Below are 11532 nucleotides of genomic sequence, written 5' to 3'. Positions count from 1 at the left end.
ATTGGTGATAATAAAGACTAATTTTTAGTCTATTTTATCATTGTTTTTAAATTCTGTACAAAAAACTCCTTATGCCCTGTACCTAGGGTGGAACAGTCCCACTGCCCCTGCACACAGACCTGTACACCAAATGGCTCAGACACAATAAAAGTTTATTCTTGGCTCACTGAACACTACAGACAATGCACAGTTATCAGTAGGGCAGCTCTCTTCCAAGCAGTCATTCAGGAACCAAGTTTTGATGTTGCAATTCTTCACCTCACCTTGCAAGATAGAACAAGCCTTTGAGCTGCAGGATGCTGGACAAATTGCCAAAGAAAAGCTAAGAGTCTTCTATTCTAGGGACTGGGAGAGCAGAAGAATGCACTACATGACCTTTCTCTTTTGCCTCCAGCTTAAGGATAATTGGATTTCTTACTGACATCGGCAACATTATGAGGGTGTCCAAAAAACAAAAACAAAAAACTCAGATGGGAATATCTCAGTTTGGAACTTCGGATATGCTCAGCTCCTGAAGGAAAGCTGGCAATTTTTGGCCATACTCCCCAGATGGGAAACCACTAGGACTGGAGGTCCCTGTTAACAGAGAACAAAGCTATAAAGGGAGCCCCATTCATGGCTCACCCAAGCTGCCTTGTCTGGCATTCATCTTTGGCAGCCAGCTTTTACTTAGCACCTGAATGTGCCTGGCGATGGTATCACGGCCATGCAAGCTGGTGTTCTGTGGCCTGTAGGGGTGACATAGTGGTCACTGAGTGCCTATCTTCCTCCTCGTCCGTGAGTCCTTGGCCCGACCTCATCCACTCATCAATCCATTCAATCCATATTACTTATCCAATGCCTATTTGTCACAATACTAGACACTGGTGACACCAAGATGGACCACAGCCAGTCCCTGCCCTCATGTGTCTCACAGTTACTGGACTAGATGGAAAATCAAGCTGGGTGCAGTGGCTCATGCCTGTAATCCCAGCACTTTGGGAGGCCGAGGTGGGCTGATAATGAGGTCAGGAGATCGAGACCATCCTGGTTAACATAGTGAAACCCCGTCACTAATAAAAATACAAAAAATTAGCCGGGTGTGGTGGCATGCATCTGTAGTCCCAGCTACTTGGGAGGCTGAGGCAGGAGAAACACTTGAAACCAGGAGGTGGAGGTTGCAGGAGCCGAGATAGTGCCACTGTATTCCAGCCTGGGCGACGGAGTGAGGCACTGTCTCAAAAAAAAAAAAAAAAGATGGAAAATCAAACATTTGCAGTACAGTGTGATGAATACGGTAACATCTTAATAGAGATGTGCAAAGATGCCTGGCTCTGTTGAAAGGAAATGGCCCCTGAACCACTTCTTGAGTTTCCAGATCCAGGGAAGAATGCCTGCAGAGATAGAGAGGCATGATTAAGAATGACCCCCAGAGAAGCGCAGTTGGACATAGTTGGAACAGAGTGTTTCCCTGCAGGGTGATGAGAAGTGAGGCTGGAAACAGGCCAGGCCAGGACACAGGTGCCTGTGTGCCACCCTTAGGAGTTTGGACTTTCTCCTGTCAACAGTGAAGAAATTTCAGTTGATAGTGACACACAGAGGTGGGTGGATCTGGATGAATGAATTCATGGATGGATGGGAGGAAGGAGAGACTAGATGCATGGCCAGATCAACTCAGTAGTGGGGTGAAGAAGAGATTGTGAAGCATAATAAATTAAGCAGGAAATCCAGCTAGCAAGCCAACACATGAAATGAAATGAGAAATTACATAGGCCTGAGCTAAGACAGTGTTGGAGGAGACTGAAAGAACCACAAGGTATCTAGAAGGCACATCAATGTATTGGATGTCGGGGGTAGAAAAGGAGTGGTCCAGATGATGTTGTCAAATTCTCACGGGAGAGAGACTGTAAGGTGGTGCAATTTCACTGCATGGGAAGCAGGAGGAAGTGCAGGCATGGTATTTGTGGGTGAGTGTCCGAGCTCAGTTTTGAGTATGCTGAGGTTGAAATGCCCATGGGACATTAGATTGAGAAAAACAGAAAACGCTAACTTGTAACAGGTGGGTGTGTGTAATGGGCAGAGTGTGCTCAGTGCTTTCCGGGTATCTGCTCATTTAATCTTCCCCAAACCCAATGTGGGAGGGCGTCAGCTCGGATAAGCTAGGCTGTTTAGCAGCAACAAATAGCCCAAAAATCTCAGTGGCTTAAAACAACAGTGCTTCGCTTCTAACAAATCCTCCACATCCTCCATGATTGCCTAAGGGCTTTGCTTCTTAATAAACTTACTCTAGGACATTGGAACAGCCATGATGGAGCAAACACTCCCTGGAATTTTTCCAGTTGCTGTGGCAGAGGAACAGAGAGGTCCGGGGCATCACACAGACAAAGCAGCATCAGGACTGGAAGAGCCTAGGACAAGCTAGGCTATTTATCACTTTTGCTCATGCTTCACTGGTTGAAGCCAGTCACACCAAAGGGCAGGGAAAGGCAATTCTACCACATGCCTGGAAACTGGGAGACCTAGAACTATCTGGTGGCCAGATTAATGACAGTCTCCAGAAGATGTAGTATTCTCATTCCAGAGGTCACTAAGGATCAGCTAAATGGATTGTACTGAGAGCAGGTCAGTATAAGAGCTGGTTCATCTGGTGCACAAGGCCAGACTCCTAAACCCCACATCACTCTGACTGACTATCCAGAGGAAGCTGGATGTGAGAGCATGTCACCTGGGCAGAAAGGAGTCCTTGGTTGCCACTGTTCTCCATTTAATGACAAGCACTCAACACACCTCCCCACAACAAGGACAATGGTTGGCATTTGGAACACCTCTGCAAAATGCTTTTCAACTCAGCACTTGGTATTAAGTGAACTCTGCTTCCCTGTAAGTTGAACTTAAAGCCATCTTGCTGTCTGTATTAGTCCATTCTCATGCTTCTATGAAGAAATATCTGAGACTGGGTAATCTATGAAGAAAAGACGTTTAATTTACTCACAGTTCTGCATGGCTGGGGAGGCCTCAGGAAACTTACAATGATGGCAGAAGGTACCTCTTCACAGGGTGGCAGGAAAGAGAATGAGGGCTAGCAGGGCAAATGCCAGACGCTCATAAAACCATCAGATCTCGTGATAACTCACTCTTATCACGAAAACAGTGTTGGGGAAATTGCCCCCATGATTCAATTACCTCCCATCGGGTTCCTCCCACAACATGTGGAGATTATGGGAACTACAATTCAAGATGAGATTTGGGTGGGGACACAGCCAAACCATATCACCATCCAAGGCACAGTTTTGCATCAGAAATAAGCAAATAACACAACAGAATGGCAAACACAAGCCAACTGCCCTTCTCTGGGCAGTATACCCAATATCAGGCCCTCCCTGTATACAGTATAAGTCAATTAAAAGCATCAAGATTGACCACAGCCCTGCCTGAGCTGGTTGAGAGGATTAAATGAGATAGCCATGCAGGGTATTTAGCACAGTGAGCAACACATACTATACTGCAGGCTCAGTAAATGGTAACTTCTACTGTTATCTCCACTTTAGGGTCTCACAGGCATCTCGAGCCAATGTGAACTTGAAAATAGCACAGACCATGGGGTCCTTTAGTGTGGCTACAAATTATTCTACACATACCACTATCTCTGGTTTTCAGTACAAACTCAAGGTCATTGTGCAGGCCAGATGCAAAACGTCATCATCAGTGAAGTGCTGCACCGCAGTCACTATCCGGCTGGCTGATGCGACGATGAGGCAGTGACACAGCAAGGACAGAGTGCTGGGCTCACAACAGGAGCCTGGAGCTCTCATGCATCTCAGCCTTGGGCTAGCTTGTTGTGTAGGACAGCCATGTCCCCGCTCTCTGAGCCATTCCCAGTCCATAAAAGGAGAAGTTTGCACAGGGTGGTCCCTGAGAGCCCGTGGGGCTGCACCATGGTCCCTGTGACCCTGAGCCTCCAAGTAAACTTCACATTGTGTCCAATGCATTTAATGCAGCCTGAAAGCCAGTGATTTACTTTAGAAATATTTTGGCTCCCACAGAAGAGTTTGAGACAAATTTCCCATAAGAGTTTTGACCCAGGACAAGAAGGGAGAGGGCACAGCTACACCTGAGGCAGCATGGAGGCAGAAGCAGTGTTTCTGGGGTACAGAGGTCTCAGAAGAGATTGTACATGACCTGGCTGAAGAACGGGGGTGTCTGAAGGAGAAATTGGAGTCTCCTGCATCTGATGGGGAAGGGAGAGACAGGCTCTTTCTAAGAGAGCTGCACACTGGACCCAGTCACCACCCGTCATAGCCACAAGCCCAAAAGATGGTCTCAGAGGACAGCTGAGATGGAAGGGCCATCAGCAGCATGGACAGCAAGATGTGGCCAAACGCTGCAAGGCAGCACCGGGGTAGGGTACCTCGTGGAATCAACCCCCCAACAACAGGCTTATGGGCCGCCACCCAAATTTAGAGGAAGCCACGGAGCCTGCTGCCCTAACAAGCTATCACCTAGCCAGAGAGCCCTATCACCTAGGCAGGGAGCCCTGCCTGACAGTTTCTCCCCTGACTCAATACATGCTGCAAATCTCAAAAGAGAAGGAAGGTGGAAGTGTGTGATGAAAAGACCCCCACCACGCCAGGCCATGAGAGTCTTAAATGGGCTAGCTTGGGCACGTGGGGAGGCGGCTCAGTGGGGGGACACAGAAGAAGTTTGAATAGAGCTTAACACTGAAACCTTACAATGAGCTTCAGTTATCTTAATTTCTGGGATAAGATGATGAAAGTACTCAAGAATGGTTGCAAATTATGGAATCCAGGTAAGAGTCTTTTCCACATACTACAGCAGTTACTGAGCCCCTAAATGTACTGGCTTTAGCAACCAAATTTGTCTTACTCGGGAGCTGCAGTCCAAGCAGGGACAGCTCACTGTATCTGTTCTAAGGAGCTCCTGCACCCTCAGGCAGCACCCACACACTCAGCACCCGGAGCAGTGACCACCCTGTCCCTGCTGCTCAGACCCCGAGAGGGGAAGAGTGGCCAGCCCGAGCCCCTCACTACTTCCAGAGGACACTGCTGGCCCAGATAGCACCCAGAGGGGCGTCCCACTTACCCAGGTCCCTGAAAGCCTGCCCCGTGAGGGCTCCTGAGTACAGGAGGCTGGGTGTGCATCTCAGGGGAGTGGGTAGGGTACAGGGTGGAGAGGACTTGGGAGGTGCGGGGTAAGGCTGTTGGAGTACCAGGCTAATATGTGGGGCATAGCCAGAGAGGCAGAGGGGGACCAACAGGCTCAAGCGCAGGGCTCGGCTTTGGGTTCCACATAAGGCCCACTTCAGATTGCCCAGCCTGGCTAGAGCCTCCCTGGCCCTGGAGGACCCAGCAGGAGTGGCACAGCGTGGAGGGTAGGGTGGGACACGACTCCAGAGCTACCCCTCCAGTCGTTCAGAAGGCTTGCTGGAGGAGTGTCAGAGACAAGCAGGAAGAAAACCTTGGCCCAGAAACTCCTGTCATTACCCTGGAGCTGGAGCTGGCCCAGCTGCACCACACCTCCGTGACGTGCATCCATTTCACAGACCAAAGTTCTGTGGCTCAGGGAAGCCATGTGAGTCACAGCTCTGCTGCAGAGGGTGCCTTAGAAAAGATGTCCCAGACTGCCAGGATTGCCACAGTGTTCCCACCAGAGGGCACTCTAGCCTGGCATCAGAAGGTACCCAGTGCTGCCACCTAGGAAAGCCCTTTTCCTACAAGAAGCCCTCCTACGTTGATCAGCGTGGAGTGTGGCTTTCCTGGCTCTTCCCTGCCTGGAGTTTTCTCACTTTCCCAGGGGCTTCCCTACATGTGTTCAGCACTCAGCAGTGCACCCCTCCCTGGGCAGCCCACTGCCACCAACCCAGATGTTAACTTCCTCATCTCACCTCCTCCAGCCCACTATATGCCTTCACAGCTTTGGCTCCCAAAAGCTCCACTTTCAAGATGCGTCTCCCCAGGCACCAAAGGCTCCAGAGAAGACATCTGAAGGCTCCTGAGCCTGATTTTCAGGCCGGCCCCAGCAAAACTCTCTAACTCATCCACTAGGGTGCCTCCAACTTCCTTCTGCTCACATAATGCCACAATCAATAGCCTGTTCTTTGCCTAAGGACTGCTTTTATATGTGGGGTTGGATTTCTCTCAAGAGTGCGAGTGCTGGGTCATATACACATTTACACATGCCTGAATTCACCGAACAACTCCACGCTGCTTTCCAGAATGTCAACACCACACCATGCTCCTAACCACAGCGCCCGAGGGTTCCATCCTCCCACCTCTCCACATCCACCTTCTGATTCTTGTTGTTCTGATGGTTCAAACATAGCTCATGGCCTGATCTGCATCTTCCTAAGGACTGGGGGCAGTCATCATTTCTTCATATTCCTGTTAGCCATTTGGTCTTTCCCTGTCTATTGAGATCACTGGCCAGCTTTCTACTGGATTTCCTGTCTTTTACTTGTGGATTTGCAGGCATTCCTTATATATATAGACATTTCTTATACACACACACACACACACACACGTGTGTATAAGTAATATATATATATATCTTCTCCCAGGCTATCAACTACCAATTAATTTTTTCTATATAATCTTTCACTAAACTAGATCTTTTCATTTTCATGTGATCATGTTGATCCATTTTTTACCTGTTGGTTTTGACTTTTAAAGTTTGTTTAAGAAATCTCTCCCCACACATAAGCAAGGACATTCTCCGACATAGTCTTCTGCTTACTTTTTAGCTTTATCCATCTGGGCCTTTAATTCATCTGAGGCCTCCCATGGGACATGGTATGAACTAGACTCCAACTCTATGCTTTCCATATGGTGTGTCTATTTTTCAAACCAATGTTTGCTTGTTGCAGCCCTCGTGAAACACCAAGCTTCACTGATGGGAAGGGGCCTATTGTGAGTGTCTGTGCTGCTCCATTAGCCTATTTACTTACTGCTGCACACTTCGTTATTACTATTTAATTATTTCGACACCTCTTTGCTTTCCTTTTTCATAACTGGCTTTGCTATAAATGAACTTTATTCTTTCAGAAAGAATTTTATCAAGTTCCTCAAAATAAATCCAGCTGGAATTTTTGTTGGGTTTGCACTGAATTTGCAAACTAATTTAGGGGCAATTTATATCTTTAGAACGCTAGGTAAAAGTATTGCTGAATATGGTATAATTCCATTTAATCAGATTTTCTTGTTTTTCTTTTTCATTATAGAGTTTTATATTGTTCTCCATAAAAATCTTGTGCATACTTTATAAAGTTATATTGTAAATACTTCATTGTTTTTAATCTCTCTTAGGAATGGTATCTTTTTATATATATAATGGTATCTTTTATTTTATACTCCATCTCTCTCTCTATATATATATATAGAGAGAGAGAGAGAGACAACACACATACATACATACATATATATATATATATATATATATATAGAGAGAGAGAGAGAGAGAGAGAGAGATTTTCTTAAGAAATCTCTCCCCACCCATAAGTAAGGACATTCTCTGACATAGTTTGAATTTGCAAACTAATTTAGGGGCAATTTATATCTTTAGAATGCTAGGTCAAAGTATTGCTGAATATGGTATAATTCCATTTAATTGGATTTTCTTGGGTTTTTTTTCATTATAGAGCTTTATATTGTTCTCCATAAAAACCCTGTGCATACTTTATAAAATATATATATATATATATATATATATATATATATATATATATGGAGAGAGAGAGAGAGAGAGAGATGGAGTTTCGATCTTGTCACCCAGGCTGGAATGCAATGGTGCGATCTCGGCTCACTGCAACCTCCACCACCTGAGTTCAAGTGATTCTCCTGCCTCAGCCTCCCGAGTTGCTGGAACTACAGAAGTGCCCAGCTAATTTTTTGTATTTTTAGTAGAGACGGGGTTTCACCATGTTGATCAGCATGGTCTCAAACTCCTGACCTCAAGTGATCTGCTCACCTCAGCCCCCCAAAGTGCTGGGATTTCAGGCAGGAGCCATCATGCCCAGTCATATTTTCTACATATTTTCCAATTAGCTGTCACAGATAAAGAAAAGCACTTTTGATTTTTGTAAGTTGACTTTGTAACTAGCAGCACTGCTCAACTTTTCCTGATACTTCTACCCTGTATCCGACTGTGCTGGGTTTTCTATACCACTGATCTCATTGTCTGAAAATAATGCCAGTTCTATCCCTTCTCTTCCAATTCTCACACACATTTCTTTTCTTGGCCAGGAATTCCAGTATTTTACAGCATGGCCTTGAGAATGGACACCCTTGTCTTGTTCTCAGCCTTCACTGGCATGTGTCCCACACATTAGGTCTGACATCCTCGAAGCTTCAACCACGGTACCCACTGTTCTGTGAACACACCTGTGCTCTTCTCCCATTCGCTGCCTGGCATTGCCTCCACCCTTCCGACCTTTCCAAACCCCTCTATCCTTCAAATCCCAGCTCAAGTCTGGCTTTTCCTGCAAAGCCTCTGACTGCTCCAGCCCAATTCGAGCTCCCCCTCCGAGGAGGAGGAGCCCTGAAGAACTGCTTCATCCAGAGCACAACTTGCGCTTATTTACAAACCTGCCCAACTACACTGTTGGGCCTCGAGGATAGAGGCTGTGTGTTAAATTCCTCTCTCTCCTCTTAATACAGAGAACTTGTGTCGTAAATAGTAGTGAGTATGTGAAGGTGCCACATCTGATCGGCTCTGTAGGTGTGTTGTGAGTTCAAGGCCAGAAGGCAAAACTGGAGGCATCGAAGACTTCCTCTCCTCTGGAGCAGGAAGCCAAGTGCAGCTTCCGCCCTCAAGATTTCATGCCTTTGGTGGACTCCACATGCACTACCCCAGGTCATCTTCGCAAAGGCCCAAAAGGCCAGTATTAGAATCCTCCTTTTTCAGATGAAGAAACAAGGTTTACAGAGATTAGCTAACGCAACACATATACACACACAGTGACCGAAATGAGAGCTGCAGCCCCACTTCCAAGACTCCCAGATCTTACAACTTCACTGCATGAGGCTCCTCATGGAAATGTCACTTCCACAGCCAGATCAGCAACACACCTGTGGCGAGGCACACCTGGAGAAGAGTAGAACAGTCCCCTTTGACTCAATGATTTCACCTCCAGGAATTTGTTTTAAGGAAATGAGTAGGCATGGGCCCAAAGGTGTATTTACTAATGTTCATCTTGGAGTTGTTTATCAAAAATCCACTAAGAAGGGACAAAAAATGTGAAGGAACATGGATATCAAGGCAAGAAAAAAATGACAAAATTCAGAGCATCAGGGTGTCAGAAACCCGACAGACAGACAGGCAGGCAGCCACCAGAAAAAAACACAGGAAAAAGGCCAGGGGGTTACACCCCAAGGGAGGTAGGCAGGCATCTGAGGACCACATCAACAGGGCAAGCAGTCAGTCCTCCAGGCCAACCCAGGTCAGGTGTGAAGGGCAGGCACAGAGCCCAGGCCCTGGCGACTGAAACAGCCTGTGACTCTGTGGGACCCTTTATGGGCCCATGGTTAGAGGGGGAACCAATCACAGCCTGGAGCCCGGGAGGGAGGAGGCACCCTGGGGGTTTGGGTACTGCTGTCTCTTTGTCAGCTTCCTGTCTAAGTCTATTTTCATGGGACTTCTGGTCTGCGATTCTCTTTGTTCTGAGCCATTTACAAATAGATGCTCTAATTAAGGCTTTCTGAGGCCTCAATGATTGCCTTGTAAAACTGTTTTCTGCTTACCCAGGGGTGGCACTCTATATCTCAATAGCTGTGTACACTGTCCCTTTGCAAGGCCCTGCCAGCTGCTTGCAACCAAGACCCAGTCACCCTGCTAGCACAAAGTGAGGTGTTTACCCCCATCAGGCACTCGCTCAGTCCTCTCAACCCTCAGCAAGCGAGGATTGCCATTTATATTTCACAAGTAAGGACCCTGGGGAAAACCGCCCATGCCATGGCACAAAGCTAGTAGGAGGCACAGTTGGGCTTCGAGTCGTGTCTTTTTATCTCCAGGGTCCATGCTATCCTCAGCTCCAATCAGGGCAGGGGTGGGGATGGTCATGGCTCCCCCACCCCAAGGAGGTCATTCGTCTACACAGAGCCCCTCATTGAAGGGGTCCAACATGATCCCAAGCCTGCTGGATTGAGACAGATGAGCCAGGTCAGAGGATGGTAGCACAGTTTCCAGCATGGTGATGGGGAAATGCTTCACAGAGGGTTCACTGCCCTGTAGTCCTCAGCATTTCACCAAGAAGCAGATCTCCCATAATCACTGGATATGTGTGAAGAGCACTCCAGGTGCTCACTGGTTCCAGGCTGGGTGAAGAGCCTGGTCTTTCTTGGCTGTCTAGCAAATGTTTGATCTGACCACGACTGAACACGACAGCACCAGCCAGCTGAGCCTCTCTCAAAGATGCTCCAAAAATCCCACTGGCCACTCAGCTGCGATCAGCCACACCCAGGCCCCCAGGAACCCCTAGGCTGTGCCCCCCTGGTGTGTCTTTCACACCAGGATCCCCTGGCACACAGCCCACACCCCCCAGAGTCCCCACCCCAGACACAAGACCCTGGAAGCCTGTCCACAGGACCCTAGAGGAGGGGCTAGGAGAATCCTTTTTTTGGATCCATGGCAGATGTCCAGCTCCCTAAAAGACTTCAAAAGCACCATCACCTGCCCTCCCTCAGGCCCACAGAAGACAGACCCCTCTTCCATCATCCCCAGATCCCCACTCTGGGATGTAACTGGTCCGCTCACCCTGAGAGGGAACAGAAAGGGCAAAAGATGAGAGTCTCCGGAGGGTTACTGTAAGCCCAGACTGGGTCAGTGTTGGGTTGTGGCCGGGTCAGGACACAGGTCCATCAGTGGAGTCCTCCTCATCCTCTCCTGACAAAAGTAGTCCAGAGACGTGAGTTTGGAAGGGTTTATGGGCTCAGGTCCTCGGGTTAGGGCAAACCTCCTGGCTCGGTCCCACTGTCCATCCATCAAAGCCATTGCCTGTCCTAATCCAAAGGAACAAGGGGCCAAAGTAAGCGAGCTTGTCTTTAGGAACAGCCACATGAGCTAGCACCCTTCTCTCACCCAATATGTCCTCTGAGGTGAGGGGGTGACCTCATTTAAGGACCCTGCTGACCTCCCTCACCTCCCATTGACACAGCACCTTCCCTCCTTCCTGGTGAGTACATACACCCCAACACCCCCTCACTGAGCCTCCCTGCTGGGAGCCTGAAGGACACCAATCAGCCTGGACATTGTAGGGGCCTTCTCTCCACCTGTGGCCTCCTCCTGTTGGCCAAATGTTGGCTCCTCCATTGCATGCTACCTCCAAGCACCCCAGGTCTCTGCAGGATTTCCAGAACCTAGCACAGTGGCCAGTGCATAGTTGGTGGGCACCAAATAAGTGTTTCCTGCATGAATGAATACACATAGTCTGGTCTGCAAATCAGGGCCAGCCTCTTTTCTGGTCACCTCTCAGCCCATACCACTCCACCCCAATCCTCCTCAAATCCAGGTCCCCACTGTCCCCCATGAAGCCTTCCCTGCTCA

The sequence above is a fragment of the Aotus nancymaae genome, unplaced genomic scaffold (assembly GCF_030222135.1).
Source record: "Aotus nancymaae isolate 86718 unplaced genomic scaffold, 86718_ANA_hifiasm-v0.15.2.pri h1tg000016l, whole genome shotgun sequence".
In the NCBI taxonomy this organism is placed as follows: Eukaryota; Metazoa; Chordata; class Mammalia; order Primates; family Aotidae; genus Aotus; species Aotus nancymaae.
Note: the sequence above shows the minus strand (reverse complement) of the source record.